Source organism: Furipterus horrens, unplaced genomic scaffold (genome assembly GCF_987537825.1).
Source record: "Furipterus horrens unplaced genomic scaffold, mFurHor1.1.pri manual_scaffold_5, whole genome shotgun sequence".
Lineage (NCBI taxonomy): Eukaryota > Metazoa > Chordata > Mammalia > Chiroptera > Furipteridae > Furipterus > Furipterus horrens.
Genome location: NW_028327175.1, coordinates 129,393,871 through 129,411,645, shown reverse-complemented (window position 1 = coordinate 129,411,645; position 17,775 = coordinate 129,393,871). Strand labels below are relative to the sequence as shown.

General features: G+C 41.8%; 1 protein-coding gene across 1 annotated transcript in view; it reads right to left on the bottom strand.

The window, feature by feature from the left end:
• DCUN1D3 (defective in cullin neddylation 1 domain containing 3) overlaps positions 1-17,413 on the bottom strand; it is a 39,803-nt gene extending 22,390 nt beyond the window's left edge. The window contains exon 1 of the mRNA XM_090277785.1: positions 17,179-17,413. The gene's annotated coding sequence lies outside the window, so the exon portion shown is untranslated. The remainder of the gene's footprint in view (positions 1-17,178) is intronic.
• Positions 17,414-17,775: the final 362 nt, after the last annotated feature.

The window sequence follows — 17,775 nt, the reverse complement described above, 5'->3', positions numbered from 1 at the left end:
CTTCCATGACAGCACTTAAGACACTTTTCAGTACTGACTTTACATTTTCTAATTGTTCTTACATCTGTATAATTGTTAGGTGTGTTTTCCTGCCACACCACACACATCCTTAAAAACAAGATCCACAATAGGCACTCAAATTTATTGGAATAAGTAGCTGGCAACACATAAAAATATTTCTTTTTCATGAAACAATATGGATCCAATCCTAGGATTAGTCCTTAAGAAAAATTCAGACTATATATACTTCACTTTGAATTCAACAGTAAGTCAGTCAAATTTGGAAGTCAAATTTTTCTCACTTACAAGACCATTTTGAGCTTCAGAAGTCCCCTATGAATGATCCATATTCTGTCTGCGAAAGCTGGTTCATTGCTAACATACGTCTAATGAGAACTACAATAGTCTGGCTCTTATAAAATACCTTGTATCTATAGGGAGAGTTCGAGTATCTTTTTAAAAGCTGTGTTCTATTAAGCTGTTATCATAATCAAAACTCTTTTCCTTAAGCCAGTGGTCAGAAGCACTGAATACCGGAGACCCTCAGAGCTTGGTGTTGAATGACTCAATTTAAGTATTATAGGCAAATAGTAAAGCTAAAGACCAGAAAGAGGAGGAGCTTAGGCTAAACTGCTGGGAGGGAAGGAAATAGTTCCCTTACAAATGGGAAAAAAGCAACTATACAGATTTTTTACCTGTTGGATACATTTTTATTATGTCTTTCTGCCAGGCCAAGCAAATTGTTGTGAGCTGGAAACTTAGAAATGCAAATGCTCAGATAAATTAAGCAATTCTGGTTCTTTGCCTCGAGAGGTTTAAAGAAAGTGTTAAGTCTTCAATTACACATTTTTATTTTTTTACTTGAGGTAACCATGAAATTTCCAGTTTCCAATAACCTGAAAGCGCTTTATTTTAGAAATGGAAAGACTGCAGATGGATTACAAAGTTAGTCTATCCTGAGAGGACCAGAGCGAAACACATAAGAATGGCTGGAGAAGATTTGATTTCACCACTGTTTGTATATCTCTTACTTTTATCTAAGTTATAGTTAATCTTTTCAAATGTGTGGTCTTGAATGCTTATACATGAACATCATACTGCCAAGGAGATAATTATTTGTGTGATAGGGAAAGAATATTCTTTTCTGTGGCTCTCATCTTCAAAAGCTAAACTTCAGCCGCCCATAGGAGATCTTAACCGAGACTCATTGATCCCATGGCAGTTTACCAAGAGAAGGAAATGAACCACCTCACTCTGTCTTTGCAAATCCTAGTCTATAGAACAAGGGCAAATGTCCCATCTCCTGCCCAACCCCTTCAGAATTTCTCCAGACTTACCAGCAATTAGTATAACTCTGACTCCAAAAAACCTCCGCTGCCTTGCGGCATACCTCTTTAGGGGAAAGGCTAAGGGAGTAAACCCCGACAGAAAATCCGGAGCCGGAGTCCCTAAGGCGGTTTGACGTTGTAGTCAACACCGGCAACTCCTGCGGCGCACCTGAAACCAAGCTGTATTGACTCCGTCTTTCCCTTGGACCATTCAGCTGCGAAGAGAGGGGGGGTCTGCTGCTTGGGCAACAGCAGACCCTCCATATCACCCTGCCCAGGCTCTGTAGCTTCAGCTCCACTGGAGAGGACACTCCAGCGTCATCGCAAGATGTCAATTCAACACGGGAGGAGACAGATACCGTGTCACTCCCGAGTTGGACTGCACAGCCATTCTCGGCGGTGCAGATAGACTCTTAAGAAGCTACACCATCGTCTCTCGAGACGGATGGCTGCCGACGACGAATGACTAATTTCTGCACCGAGGGAAGTGAACTGTTCCAGAAACCTGACATCTACCCTGTGTAAGGAGGTCTTGTGGGTCTCTGTAAAGGATGAACGTCATGAAATAGATTTTAATGAGAAAAGATTTTTTAAATTTTTTATTTTATTTTTAATATACTTTATTGATTATGCTTACAGTTGTCCCAATTTCTTTTCCCTTTGTTCCCCTCCACTCAGTGACGCCCCCCACCTCCAGCTGTCCCCGCCCCCTTAGTGCATGCCCATTGGTTGAGAAGAGATTTTTAATCCTGTAAAATATAGCTTTGAGTCGAGACTTTTTCCCTTTCCCAATGCACCAAATAATACAACTCACCGCTTCTCTCAGGAAACAAGACAGTATGAATGACAAAACCAAAATTTAGATAGTATGAAGGCTTGTGGCTTGTAACATTAGATTCTACCTCAGGTGGGAAAACTCTGAGTTTATCATTATAAAATTATGTAGAAACTTTCTATTAAATTAATGAAGGAGGAAAAAAATCTTGGACTGTACCACTCTCACCATTTTATGCTGTTTTAACCTATTTCGACTAGATAACACATGGTGCAGAAAGATAACAAACCTAGAACTATCTTTACAGCAATTTTTTAAACTACAACTTGAAACATTATCAGACGCATAGCCCTTAATGCTGAGTTAACTATAGAACAAACTCACTTATAGAACATAAGCCTACGATCAAATGTACAGAACAACACATTACAGTGTCAAGATACACAGAAAATATCAAAGGAACACACAGTTATTAAGGATTAAAATAAAACAATGTCAAGAAACCAAAGACTATGTCTGGAAGCAGCTTTCTTAACTACTATTATACAATCAAGATCTCAGCTTTATTCTGGGGTTTTACTTAAAAAGAAAGCACTCCCACAACAGTTTGTTTCATTTCTAATAGCTTGCTTTACTTCTCAAAACCCTGCTATGCTATTATCAGTGATATGACAGACAATGATATGAAATTTTAAATAAAGATTGCCTCGATGTTTGACTTCACTTTGGGGCTCATATCACATTGTACCTTTAAAGCAGTTTCCAGCAAGAAGTAATGTACAAGTCATTAAGATAGGGTGGAGTCTCAGCCTTCGAGAATCTAGAATACATGCACTGACATGTGTTCAAAAGAGGGGTGGCTTTTTGTCCCACCCAACAGAAAAGTCAGTACACTAACTCCTACTATGAGGTATTCCAACACCAAAGAATGGAAGGGACTAAAGGTCACTCCAGGCCTTGGGGAAACTGCTAATAGTGAAAGTGAAAGCAGTATTACTCATTTTTCATTAAAAAAAAAACTACACTGCTAACATCTATTATATTTTAAATTCCACACAACCTACTAATGAGTATTTTCACCATAAATGCACAAATAGAAATCTGTCAATTTGCTTAAGTTAGGCTAGTCTTTAAATCCACTCAATAAATCCAATTGATCTCTCTACACTGTGTCCATCCCCACAAAGACTTCATGAAGGTGGGACACTCCACCAGAATTACTGAATCTTAGAAACACCAACCATTCCTATACAACCTTTGAGCTTACATATCCATTCAACACTCCAACAACTGTTCACCTAATACTGCTCTTAAAAGCTTAAAAAATATATATCCATTATAATATCATCTTAAGAATCAATATCCTTGACAATCACAGATCTGATATCTAACTATGTTTTCATTAGTACACATAAAAATACAAAAATGTTCATCTACTTCCGGCCAAGATGCAAACGTAGTTAGACATGCTTTGCCACCCTCCAAAACAATAAGAAGAAATACAACTACCTCAAAACTAAAAACAACCAGAACTACCAGAAAATTGAGCTGCATGCAAGTCCAACAAACAAACTATATAAAGAAGCAATACTCATTCAGACAGGTAGGAGGGGCAGAGAAAGTGCAGTGAGGATGCAGTGTGGCAGCGGCAGCAGCAAAGCGATAGCTGTGGCTGGCCAATGGAAAGAGTAGCCACACATTATAAAAGTCAGAGGGGACATCTGAAGAGCGATCCTAGCCCCAGACCAGGCAGTGCAGCTCATGGCTCCAGCACTGGGGAAAATAAAGCCTCATTGATTCTGACTGTGAAAACCAGTGGGGGTAAGGGCGGTGGAAGAAAATTCCAGTCTCTCACCAGAGTCTGTTTGTTTAGAGGGCCCCCACAATCCTAGAATGTCTGCAAACCCACCCACAACCAGGACAACAGCTTAGAAGGGCCCTAGTCCCATAGGGGAAACAGGAGAAGTGCCTAGAAAAGGGGCGAATGCTGAGCAAGCAGCATTGTTACCTCTTAGACACCCTCCTCCATATACAGCACCACAATGTGGTGAACTGGGTCACCCAGCACTGACAAATACCTAAGACTCCACTCCTTACAACGTAACAGATGCGACAACTAGGAGACGGGCAAGTTAAGGAAACAGAAGTATGGCCCAAAAGAAGGAGCAGATCAAGGTTCCAGTGGGAGAACTAAGCGACGAGGAGATAGCCAACCTATCAGATGCAGAGCTCAAAACTCTGGTGATCAGGATGCTCAGAGAAATGACGGAGAACAGTAAATGCATAAGGGAAGAAATGAAGGTTATGCTAAATGAAACAAAGGAAAATCCACACGAAGCCAATGGTGAAGGGAAGGAACTTAGGGTTCAAATCAATAATTTGGAATATAAAGAGAAATAGACTTCCGGCCAAGATGGAGGCTTAGACGGACACGCTAGGTCTCCCTCTACAACTAGAGAGGAATACAACTACTTCAAAACAAAGGATAACTAGAAATTCCAGAAAATAAAACTACACGGAAGTCCAACATATGAAGTTATAAACCAGCGGTGCCATTTGGGCAGGTAAGAGTTAAAGAGGGCAGTGCTGTTTGTGGCCGCTCCCCCGGAGCGGCGGGCGGCGAGGAATCCCGGCTGCGCAAGCCCCTGGCGGTGCGCGACCCCGGCGAGGAGTCCCGGCTACACAAGCCCCTGGCGGTGCGCGACTCCGGCGCTGGGGAGAGCAGCCGCCGCATCGCCTTGAACAGTGAGGCCCAGGGGGACGGGAGGACGGATCCCGGTCTCCTAGCTGAATAACTGTGTGAATCCATCTTGGACCCCCGCCCCCAAAGAAAGCACCACAGGGCTGTGAAATAGGTCGCGGACAGGCAGACGCCGGTCGCTGATTTGTGACGCCAAACGGCGCCCGCCGGTCGCTGGGTCATTACGAGTACACAGGCACTGCCCCCGACAGCCGGCCCAAGAAAACAAAACGCATCTGTCAAAACGAGGCAGACAACTATAGAAATCCTGGTGACACAACTCACCAGACAGCAGATAGAGAACCTGACAGATAAACAGATAAGAAACCTGTCAGAGGCTCAGTTCTGGGCCATTGTTATCAGGTGGCTTACAGAATTCACAAAAGAGCAGGAAAAAGATAAGAAAGAAGCGAAAAAATTTCATAACGAAAGGAACAAAACCGCATACGAGATAGAAGGTGAGAAAAAATCCAGAGTTCATTTCAACAAACTGGAATATGGAGAAGGAACAAGCAGTCAACCAATGCAGCGAGAGGAAATGGGAAGCAACAATGAGAGGATCAGAAACCTCTGGGACAGCTATAAAAGGCCCAACATAAGAATCATTGGTTTGCCAGAGAATGAGGAAGATGAACTAGAACTTGAAAAATTGAGTGAAAATATAATAAAGGAGAACTTCCCAGACTTGGGGAAGGGAATAGACTTGCAGGTCCAGGAAGCAAGGAGAGTTCCCAAGAGACTGGACCCAGGGAGAACCACTCCAAGACACATTATAATCAAAATGTCAAAAATTAAAGATAAAGAGAGAATCTTAAAAGCAGCAAGAGAGAAGAAAAGAATTATGTACAAAGGGGTCCCAATTAGACTATCAGCTGACTTCTCAAGGGAGACCCTACAGGCAAGAAGGGACTGGCAAGAAATATTCAAAGTAATGAAAATCCAAAACCTACAACCACGAATACTCTATCCAGCGAAATTGTCATTCAGAATAGAAGGACAGAGAAAGTGTTTCCAGGACAAAATAAAACTGAAAGAGTTCATTAGATCCAAACCACTGTTATATGAGATGTTAAAGGGACTGGTTTAAAAAAACAGAAGCTAGGGAGATGAAACAAAGGCAAACTAAATAGGCAACGAGAGTGAAAAAGGAACTGTGGGTACGGGAAGCATATTGGGGGGAGGTCAACAGGGAGGGGGAATGGGGAAAGGGAGGGTGATGATATAGGAATTGGGGATCAAGGTAGGAGGGAATGGAATAGACGGAGAGAGGTTGGGAGGAACTGTATGCACAACTAATGGACATAATCTAAAAGGGGGGGACAACTGGAGGGAGGGGGGCCACCGGGTGGAGGGGAGCAGAGGGAAGGGAAATTGGCACAAATGTAATATTTTAATCAATAAAACACATTAAATCTGAAAAAAAAAAAAAAAGAAGAAATAAACAGCCAACCAGTACAGAATGAAGAAACAAGAACTGAAAAAAAAAATGAGGAGAGGCTTAGAAACCTATGGGACAACTTTAAATGGGCCAACATCTGAATCATATGGGTGCCAGAGGAGAAGAGGAAGAACAAGAGCAAGAAATTGAAAACTTAAGTGAAAAAATAAAATGAAGGAAAACTTTCCTAATTTGGCGAAGGAAACAGACATACAAGTCCATGAAGCACAGAGTCCCAAACAAACTAGACCCAAAGAGGCGCACACCAAGGCACATCATCATTAAAATGCCAAAGGTTAAAGATAAAGAGAAAATCTTAAAAGCAGCAAGAGAATAGAAGAGAGTTACCTACAACGGGGTTCCAATAAGACTATCAGCTGATTTCTCAAAAGAAATTTTGCAGGCAAGAAGGGACTGGCAAGAAGTATTCAAAGTGATGAAAAGCAAGGACCTGCAACGAAGATTAATCTATCAGCAAAGTTATTATTTAGAATGGAAAGGCAGATAAGGTGCTTCCTAGACAAGGTAAAGCTAAAGGAGTTCATCATCACTAGGCTCTTATTACATGAAATGTTAAAGGGACTAATTTAAGAAAATCAAAGCTATGAACATTAAAATGACAACAAACTCACAACTATCAACAACAGAATCTAAAAATAAATGCAAAAACGAACTAAGAAAACAACCAGAATATGAACAAATCATAGGTATGGGGATCATTTGGAGGGTTATCAGATGGGAGGGGGGAAAAGGGAGGAATGGGAAAATCGTGCAGGGTTAAGAAACATAATTGGTAGGTACAAAATAGAGAGGGGGATTTTAAGAATTGTAAAGGAAAGGGAGAAGCCAAAGAATATACAAGCAGGACCTATGGATGTGAACTAAGGGTGGTGGGACTGCTGGAGGGAAGCAGGGTACTGAGTGGAGGGGAGCAAAGGGAAAAAAAATTGGGACAACAGCATAATCAATAAAACATACTTCAAAAAAAAGTGTTCATCCAAGTACTACTATCTTACATACTATCAACATACAAAAAACACACTCTTGAGTGTTCTTTCAAGCAGCACATACACAAGGAATGTAGTCAATCCACAGTTAGAAAGTGACTTAGTCCCAAATGCTTTTTTCAAATTGAATTTATTGGGTTGACATTGATTATTAAAATTATATAGGTTTCTGGGGTACAGTTCTATAGTACATCATCTGTATATTGTATGGTGTGCTCACCACCTCTAAGTCAAGTCTCCTTCTATCACTATTTATCCCTCCTTTACCCACTTCTTCTTTACCTCCCCTCATCGCCATGCTGTTGTCTAAGGTTTTTCTTTTCTTTTTTTGCTTGATCCCTTCACCTTTTTCACCTGACCCCCTACCATCTCCCCTTTAACAGCTGTCAGTCTGTTTTCAGTATCTATGAATCTGTTTCTATTTTGTTCATTATTTTATTTTGTTCATTAGATTCCACATATAAGTGAAATCACATGGTACTTGTCTTTCTCTGACTGGCTTATTTCACTTAGCATAACACTCTCCAGTCCATTCATACTTTCTTGTTTACAGCCGGGTAGCACTTCATTGTATAAATGTACCACAGCTTTTTTATGTACTCATCAACTGATGGACACTTGGGCTGCTTCCAAATCTTGGCAATTACAAATAATGCTGCAATAAACATAGGGGTACAAATATTCTTTCAAATTAGTGTTCTGAATTTCTTTGGATATACAAGTACTTCCAGAAATGGAACTGCAGTTTCAATTTTAATTTTCTAAGGTACCTCCATACCACTTTCCACAGTGTATAGTTCCAAATGCTTTAAGTCACAGTTAAACACTCAAAGAGGGCCTGTAACTTGCTCAGAGCCACAAAATGGTGGTCAAATCCAGACCAGAATGTAAGACTTAGTCTAGTGATAGTCCCACTAGAGTAGAGTTTCCATACGGGTGATCTACAGGGAGAATTAAGAGAGCTGGCCACGGGAAAATTCACCAAGTGAACCTCAGGTAGCTGGTAAGCCCTATGCCAGTGGGTCTGGGCTTTTCACTTTCTCGAAGAAACAACACAGAGAACACGGTACCTGACAGCCCACTCTCAAAGACTGTCTAGACTAGCTGAAGTAAATCTGTTGTTTCCTTCCCCAAGTCTCGTGTGGTTCTGCGCAACTCATTGAACCTCAAAGTGTACTGCCAAAGACAAAAACATCTCCTGAACCAGTTACCCATTTTATGATTCAACAGGATCCAAGACCCTGAACCCACAACACCCCCTCACCCCCACCCCGTCCCCATTGCTACACCTTGCATGTTCTATAGGATTTCAGGAGAAAGATTTTCCATCTCTGGGTTTTAGACTAGCTTTGGAAACAGGCTGGAAGTTTCCATTACAGAGTCATTCCTCCATTTTTCAGATACCCAGAGCAGGTTTTATTTCCAAGTGATAGAAAACCTGTGTCTCCTGTGTGCGCCTAGCAATGTTTCATATACTGTCCCATACATCCCCCTACAAGGGGAGAGAAAATGAAGTTTTTGGGAGCTGCTAATCCAGGTGAGCTTAGCTATGCATGCATGTAGCTAATAAGAACTAATGTTATTATATTTTTAATTATCTGCAAGGCACTGTGCCATATCCTTCAAATGTACTATCTTATTGAATCCACAAAACTATTTACTGTGATTATCCTCACTTTATACTTAAAGGCAATGAGGTGTAGAGATGTTAAGTGGCTTGTCCAAAGTCAAGTGACAAGTAGGTAGTAGAATTCAGACTCAAACCCAAACTGACTGTAGCCTGACATTCTTAACTAATGCACTATGTACATACGACTCTCTTTAAGATCACTGAAAGAAAACATGAACTCTGTGTACCTGATACCTTATTAAGAGAGCTTATTTCTTGCATTATGGAGGTCTAGAAGCTAGTGCAATTGAGAAGTTCAAGAACATATAACATTATGCAGTGTTAATGTGATATAATAAATCTACTTCATCTTCGTCCCCTATTCCAGCTAAAGCTCCTAAAATCCTTGGAACTTCCTTACTGAAGAGGAGTGTCTTTTGTTATTCATAAGGACTACAATGGAATTAAAAGCAACTTAACTGATGTCTTGAAAGTCACTTCCCTGCTTGATCTAATCATTAAATCCACTGCTATAACCAGTTCAGTGTTCTGCTTGACCTTTCAGCACAAGTAGGAATTTTCGCCCTATGGAGAGATCCACAAGTAACTGGTAAAACACTTCTTTTAAAAGAAGGCCAAAGAACTAATTTCACCTGCTACAGAGAACACAGAATGTTGCATAACTGTGAAGTTAAAATTGATTTATTAATAATCGTAATTCTGATTTCACATTTATTATAGTTCCCATTAGAGAACTGGATATTACCTCAATAGTTTACATGTAACTGTTCCCTGTGGATAGCAGACACTGTTAAATGACAATAGACACCACCTTGTATTTGCCTCAACATGTACTTGAACCCAAACTCAAATGGACTCCAGAATATGACATTCCCTCTTGTTTACCAAAATAAAGTCAAAGGAGACAGATCTCAAAAAAATTAGGCCAGTTCTCCATAAACTGTCAATCATGACTAACTAGTCAATCTTGAAGACCAACCTGGTCTCAGCCTCTGAGTCCCTGCATACATTCCTTCCCATTAGGAATACATATTCCAGTCATGGAAGAGAGCATTTGTGGTCAGGGCCACTAATTACTCAACTCTACAGGCCCCAGCACCCTCCTTGTGAATGGTGTTCCCTGGATTTGGGCCACCTTCTAGGACAACTCCTTCCCCACCCACTCTTCCCACAGCAAGTGCCATTATGAGCATTTTCCACGTTTCCAGCTGGACCACAACAAGCATTTCCCTTCACCCTATACACCCAGTCCACAACACCACCCCACCACCACCACCTCCACCACCACCTCCTTCTCTTCCTCCTCCCTGACATCAGAACCCCACTATCAAACTGCCACAAGAAAGGTCCTCAGGCTTTTCTTTTTTCAGGATATGTTTATTGATTTTTTTTTTTTTTTTTTTTTTTTTTTGAGAGAGAGAGAGAGAGAAAGGGAGAGAGAAAAACATCGATGTGAGAAACACTGATAGGTTGCCTCCAGTATATGCCCCAACAGGGAATTGAAACTGCAACCTAGGTACGTGCCCTGACCCAGAATTGAACCTGCAACCTTTTGGTGTTCGAGACAATGCTCCAGCAAACTGAGCCACCCAGCCAGGGCCATGGAAATATTCTTTAAAATGGACACAAGAATGTTCACTATGTCACTCCTCACTCTTGAATTCCACTTACTTAGAAGAAAATGTCACAACACGGAAAAATGCCTTCTCTGAGGACCAAGGATTTGCAGCATGTGCACGATCCTGCTACCAAGGATCTTCATGGCAGTGATCCTCTTAACCTTCCCCTGCTGTTTAAAGAGTAGCCATTAGGTAGTCATCAGGTAAAAACAAAGCAAGCATTTAACTGAAAATAAATTTGCCTCACATTTTAAAAAGAAAGCAGCCACTGTAGTTATTTCCACAGAGCTGTTTGAAAACTGTCTGTCAATGGGTACACCTGGGTTTCCCTGTTCAGATTCCAGGGCAGTCACTGGGAAGAGGAAGTGTTCAACTTGGCATTCTGCAAAGGTGGTCTCCACAGCAGGCTCTCTAGCTTAGCTTAAGAACTCGAGTGATAAAGACTCAATTCATATTTGAAAGTCCTACTGCCACTTTCTGAAATCATCAAAGGAGAAAAGGCCAGCTACTTACTAGTACCACTACCCATTAACAACTTCACTTTGCATATACTTCAAAGTCAGTTCTAGGGAACCTTCTCTGAAAGAACAGCAGTTTGCTACAAAATGTTTGGATTCAATTAAACTCAAACAAACTGTAAGGTGCCAACAATGATGTATATGAGGCAGTGTAAATGAGAAAACAAAATTAATGCAGAGAAGGTCTGAGTCTAGTCCTATAGCTGGCAGTAGCCTGCTTTGTAACTTTAAAAGCAAGTTTACTACTAATCTTTCTAGATTTCCATTTCCCTACTAAATCAATGCTTTTCAACTTGCTTTCAGTCTCAGAACACTATGTTTGACTGAAATCTCATGGGGAAAACCAATATAACAATATTAAAGTAACTTTCAAAGTGAAGCACAGTGGGGTGAAATGGAAGGAAGACATCAAAGCCCTCTCATCTCTGCATTCCCTAGCAATGACCCCTGAGGGGGGTCCCCGAAGCACAGTTTGAAAAAACATCACACTAAATATACTCTAAGGTTCTCTGAGGGCCTTTTCCCTGCTTCTTCCTAAACTGGAGGAAGAGGAATTAACTGCATTCAATATACTTAATGCTATGACTTCAGTCTTGTTCAGAATCAAAATTATACGTCATACATACACCAACCCACTTAAGGCAAAACTGCAGAGTCCAAACCCGTTATCAATTGACAAGAGCTAAAAGCTGTAAACTAAACTTTGCTGTCTTGATAAGATGGAAACAATCTGCTTATCAGATAAGGGAGCAAATCTTTCTGACAGTCCCCTGCACTAACAAGCAGAGATTGGAGCAGTGGTTTAAAAAAATGCTAAACATCTCCAAAATTAAGAAGTTCTATACTGTGCAGTGTTGCTTTCCAAGATCCTCACTCATCATATCTAGTCTGGATCTATAGGCCTCAGTGACAGAATTATTTCCAGGCTCCAGGTCCTGAAGCTGAGTCCTCCAGCAGAGCAGGGCAGAACAGGAAATAGACGAGGCTTCCCAGTGCTATACAACCTAAGCTTCCATGCTGCAATTCAGCCAGAAATCCAACAATCCAGCACAGAGCAGGCCAAGCCCTCAGGAGGAGTCACAACAGGATGCTCTGCCACCACCTGCAATCAGGTTGGTATGGGGTGGGGCGCTGGTCATAGGTGGCTTATTTTGCCACAAGAAAAGCAGATCACCACAAATGAAAGACTTACTGAGCTTCCTTATTCTGATGTACAGTATTAAAATAAGGTCTCATTTGCAACATTTTAAAAATCACTTGGCATTTTGTGCCTCCCATTTTCTCCTTTCAACATCGCAACTTCAAAGAATTAGTTTTAGCCACTTCCATCCTTTCCTCTAGTTGTTTTACTAAAATTTGTTAAATTCTGTTTTGTAGTTGCAGTCATTCACCAACTAAATGGTCAGGTGCTGTGGTAATCTCCTTGTTACCTCCAAAGAAACAGGACCCTCCATTACCTATAAAAACAAGACACAGGAACCAGTGAGACTTGATTTGAATTCAAAGACTCTAACTCAATTAAACACAATGTTCTACAGTCCAAAGAGCTTCAGAACAATTAAGAACTGATCCTGTTTCACTGGTATCAACATCCGCAAACAGATAGAGAGACGCAGTTGTTAAGTTATCAAAAGCTGCTGAATTAGGAATTAACATGTAATTACCACTGTGTAGTTAACCATTGTTTTATTCTGAGTTACTCCATTTTCACCTCAGATCAACTGGCAGCCAATGTGCAATTAACTCTCCATTACACAGCACATCTACCAAAACAGTAGCAATTTTCGACTAATTTTACTCATCTAATGCAATGCAAAATACCCCAACTCCAACAGCAAGTGGCATCAACTGGCTCTAGGTTGGGCCCAACTTTCAGAAGTTCGTACAAAAGCCCTCAAAGTTTAAAAAACAAATTTACTGGTAACCTAGATTAAAAGCCCAGTTCCTAGACTCTAAATGCATTTAAATTTGTGAAGCCTTTCTCCAGACACATTTACTGACCAATGTAGAAATCAATGGCTTCTCCCTGTGTTCAAGCCCCCTCCTACCGATCCACCCCTTTAAGGAAATTAAAAGAGAGCCACCAGTCTCCAAACTGGCTAATAAAATCTCAGCCTGCAGGGTATTTTCATACTTGAGTTACAATAAACCATTGAAATAAAGATGAATAGAGCTCAGTTTAATAATCTATTGACCACAGCATTTATAGCCCAGCATTAGGACACAAAGTCCAAAATCCTATAACCTTCGCCAAAGCAAATTATTTACATATTTTTATATATATTTAAGTTTGTATACACACACACACGGGGGTGGGGGAGCTGCCAAAATAAATGAAATTATCTTCTGAAGGGTGAGCCCCTTGTAGACAGGCTTCCCTTGCTAGCTGAGTGTTGTGAATGTTCTAGGAACCCACCTGTATCAGTGTACCAGCTGGCACTGTTGTCAGTGAATTTTTTTAAAGACTTTCAGTGCATTTGGCCCTTTCATGATGGGTGATTTAAGAGTGCACCTGCCCACACCATGCTGAGTGTTCAGCAATTTTTGACCAAAAACAGCATGATACACACACCCCCATTTACCCACCGAGTGACTTTTTTGTTTCCCAGGATGAAGAAAAGTCCCTAAAGGGAAACATTTTGCAGATGTGGAAGAGGTGAAATAAAAAAGGCACCAAAATCGAAGAGTTCAAAAACTGTTTTGAGCAGTGGAAAAAACGTGTCTTGATAGGTGTATTGCATCTAATGGAGAGTACTCTGAAAGTGACAAGTATAAGTTTAAACACGTAAGAAATAAATACACAATTTTTAAAACAAATTACAGGATTTTGGGTCCCCCCTCATATATGGAAAATCACAATGGAATGCTCCATTTCTTTGAGCTACTCTGCAGAATGGAGGGTAATCTACTGTTTGCCTCACCCTAGCTGTTCACTTTAGTCACTTGATTGCTAACTAAAAAACTTCCTATTTGCACTGAAGTAGGAATTCAGTAATTCAGTACCAAGCTCTCTATTTCATCCCATTCAAGACTGCCCAGGAAGTATTGTTCAAGTTCTGACAATCCACCTACTAAAGTACTAGAACCTACAACAAATGACAAGTCTTCAATTTCTGACTGTTTTCCCCATTCAGCATTCTAATACTGACTTTAATACAAATAGACCAAGCAACATTTAATTATTTTAACCCTGATTCAAAGATTCAATTCACTCAAAGAACACACTAGTCACTGTTGTGGGGTTTAAAGAAGAAAACTGCATATTCTATTTTAGCCCACTATAACATGAGGGCCAAATCGAGAAGGAGTCCTGATTGGTCCTTTCAAGTGGACAATCTGGTCAAGGTGAGGCTAAAAAGTAGCTGACTACTGGAGATGAATGACCCCAACAAAAGGCAAAAGTCAGTTACATCCCTTGGTTACATGCCAGTCCAAAGATGTAGACACAGTGGGACTGGGCCCACAATGGTCATTTATCTAATGTGATCCACTGAGTAAACTTTTAGCAACAACCCACATCTCAGCTGAGTGTTATTAGTGAACGGCCAGACCAGACATGAACGGAAATATTGCAACATAAAACCTGCCTCGCTACAAAAACCAACTTCAACTTAGATCTTGATGATCATCTTTATAGACCAACAGGGGCATATTATTATTTCTTGCCCTACCTTCAACCTTAAATTCATACACAGCTGGAAGCAAAGGAGGATTCATATACTAAAACACATTCAGGGTACTCATTATGCAATTTTAAATAGCAATATGTAAGACAAAAATCCTGCCAGGAAAAAGATATTCTCTCAATTGAACATCCACTGAATTATGAACACAGGGCTTAAGATTTAGCTGCCTTTTCAGAAAAGACCCAGGTGACCACAGCCAGCCACCCCCTCTCCCACTCTCAGCAGGATGACTTATTTTATTACAAAAGTCCATCAGTACCTACAAAACAGTAAGTGACAAGACTCAAGGAAAGGCCATAGAAAGAATCCAAAGGAGCATCACTTTCTATTTCTTTTTCCATTTTATTATTTGCCCGGCCTCCTCCTCTCTGACTTAGGCTCTTTTCATTCTCCCCACTGCTCACTAGGCTCTCATTACTACTGCTGCCCCTTCTCTGTCCTCCCCCTACCTCCTACACCCTCTCCACCCCTCCCACTTCTTCCCAGTCCCCAGAAACTTGCCAAAGTCACTCCAGCCAGTTCCTGCACTAATTACCTAGTCCCCAAAACCAGAAGGCTCCTCCCCTATCTTTGCAGTTCTGGGTACTTTTTAGTCATCTCCTCAGAAAGGTGTTCCTTCACTGCATCCCAACCACCTCCTATCATATTGATGACTTGTTTTCTTTGGCACTCATCAAAATCGGATTTGTTTATTTATTATGTGTCACCGCCCCGATATAAGCTGCCCGAAAGTGGACATTACGTTTTTGCTCATCTTTGTACCCCAGAGTCCGAAATATCAGCTATGCAGCCACTCAAAAATGCTTGTTGAATGAATCAATTAGGGACCTTTCATTCAATAATTCCAGATCAATTAAGGTTGAGAACAGCAGTCACCCTTTTGTGTGTGAAACTCCTAAACATGCTGTTACTGATATATTCTAAGCATTTAAACTCAAGTCACAGAGGGCCAGGATTCATGCACTCTTTATAGCCAAAATATTCCCAAAATTAGACACTCTCTTAAAAGTTCTTCAGAAAACAAGAGTTCCAGATTCAACAGAGGATTTCCAAAGAAAATATCAACAATGAAATATGAGTCATCACACTTCACTGTGAAATCCCTGTGACAGGATGAAGGAGCAAGCATGCTACTTGGAAATTTTTTTTTAACCTACAGAACATCAATAAACAGACCTTTTCAATCACTTTGCTTTCTTCTAAAAAATTTTTCACATCTGTCATTGGTTTGTGTTCTTCTTTAAAATAAAACTAAACAAATCACATTTTTCCATTTAAAACTACCTATACAAAAAGAATCAGCAAAATAAGATGAAAATTAATACAAGCTGAATGTGTCACTGAATACTTGTGTGCCAGACACAAATGGAGAAAAAGATAAAAGGGCTATTGTCCAAGTGTAGAAACAAAAAAGTAATATGGGGTTTTCTATTCTCTGAAGTGCATCATGAAGTGTGGGTGGAGAGAAACACAGAAATCCAGAATTAGCCTAACATCAAATCATGTTGTAAAGAGTTGACAAAATGTAAATTTCTCACAATAAAAGTATTTAGAGCAAGAGATCTTGATTCCTGGGGCTATGATGCTGTTTAGAAATCCTTGCAAGGGCCTTGGGATTCCAGTATTCACTGGAGATAATGTTTATCTGAATCAGAAGCTACTAGGCTTTGAGAGGTACCCTCACTGTGACACAGCCTTTAACCCAAGTATTTACAAAGCTTGCATTTAAGATCTACATGGAGGCTGAACAACAAATTCAAGAGGTCACCAAGATACCAAGTGCCACAAAGGTAAAAAACAACAACAACAACAACAAAAGCCTCGATTACCACCTAACCAGAGAGAATTATCCTGAAAACAAGGGGTGTGCTGGGGTGGGGGGCAATGGGAAAAAAAATACATTCGTTACCCCGTCCCACTTCCTATACAGGATACAGGCAGAGTCTTCAGCCCCACTACTCCGGGCACACATGGTTAACGTTTACAGCAAAGGTGCAGAGAAAGGACTTCAGGTCTGAACCCCTTGATGCCAGGGCTGTTAATGATTAGAGAAGGATGGGGGTGGGGAGGGAAATAAGGAGAAGGGAGTTGGAGGTTCACCCACCACCTCCCGCCTGGGCTTCCACCTCACAGCGCTAACCGGGGCACAGCACCAGAGTCTGACCCCTTACAGGGCAGCTCCAGCCACCAGACCCTACGCTGAGGGGTGCTGGCGGTGAGGAGGCAGGGACAGCAGGTTAAGTTTTCTGAGCCCTGCGGCTCACATGCCACAGGCTCCCCTCACCTCTCTTTCCAAAAAAACCAGTCCACACAAGACGCGGACTTCTACTCCTCCCCTTCCAACCCCCACCCCCCGCTCTGGGAGGTACCCAACCCCCGCCCCTTCAGCACTCAATGGTCCCCCCTTTTCCTCGACCCCTCCCCCCAAAAAACTCACAGTTGCTCCAGAGGTTCCTCCAGTCAAACCCTTTCTGGAAACGACGGCGGCCCGGTGGGTTCAAACCACCTATCATCCCCGCTCGCGTTTCCAGGCTCCCAACCCTTGTCGCAGCAGCCGCCCCAGCCGACGCCACCCTCGCCGCCGCCTCTGGTTCCACCAAGGCTGCCGCCTCTTCTTCATCTGCGGCCCAGCGGCCGCAGCCGCCCTGAAGCCCCGCCTCCCCCATCCCTCCTGCATCATCACTTCCGGTAACCCCGCAGGCAGCGGCTCCCAGAGGAAGAATGGAAGAGGGGCGGGGAAGGGACAGCGGAAGATTGCACAGGAGATACGCACGCAAACACGTAAGACGCAGTCCCCAAGTAAGGGCAAAGATCTAGCGCGTGGAGGGAGGGCCAGGAGGAACTGGACTGAACCATTGGGAGGCTGGAAGAGGGGAAAGGATAGCGAGAGGGGTAAAGGGAAAATAGGGAGAGGATGAAGTTGGCTGTACGGTTGGGAGGAGGGTGGGCTAGCGTGTGAAGTTTGAGGGAGGCTGGAGACTACCTCAGACCTGGGACAGTTCTTTCAGAGAGGTCTGCCCAGTGGTTTGGTCCG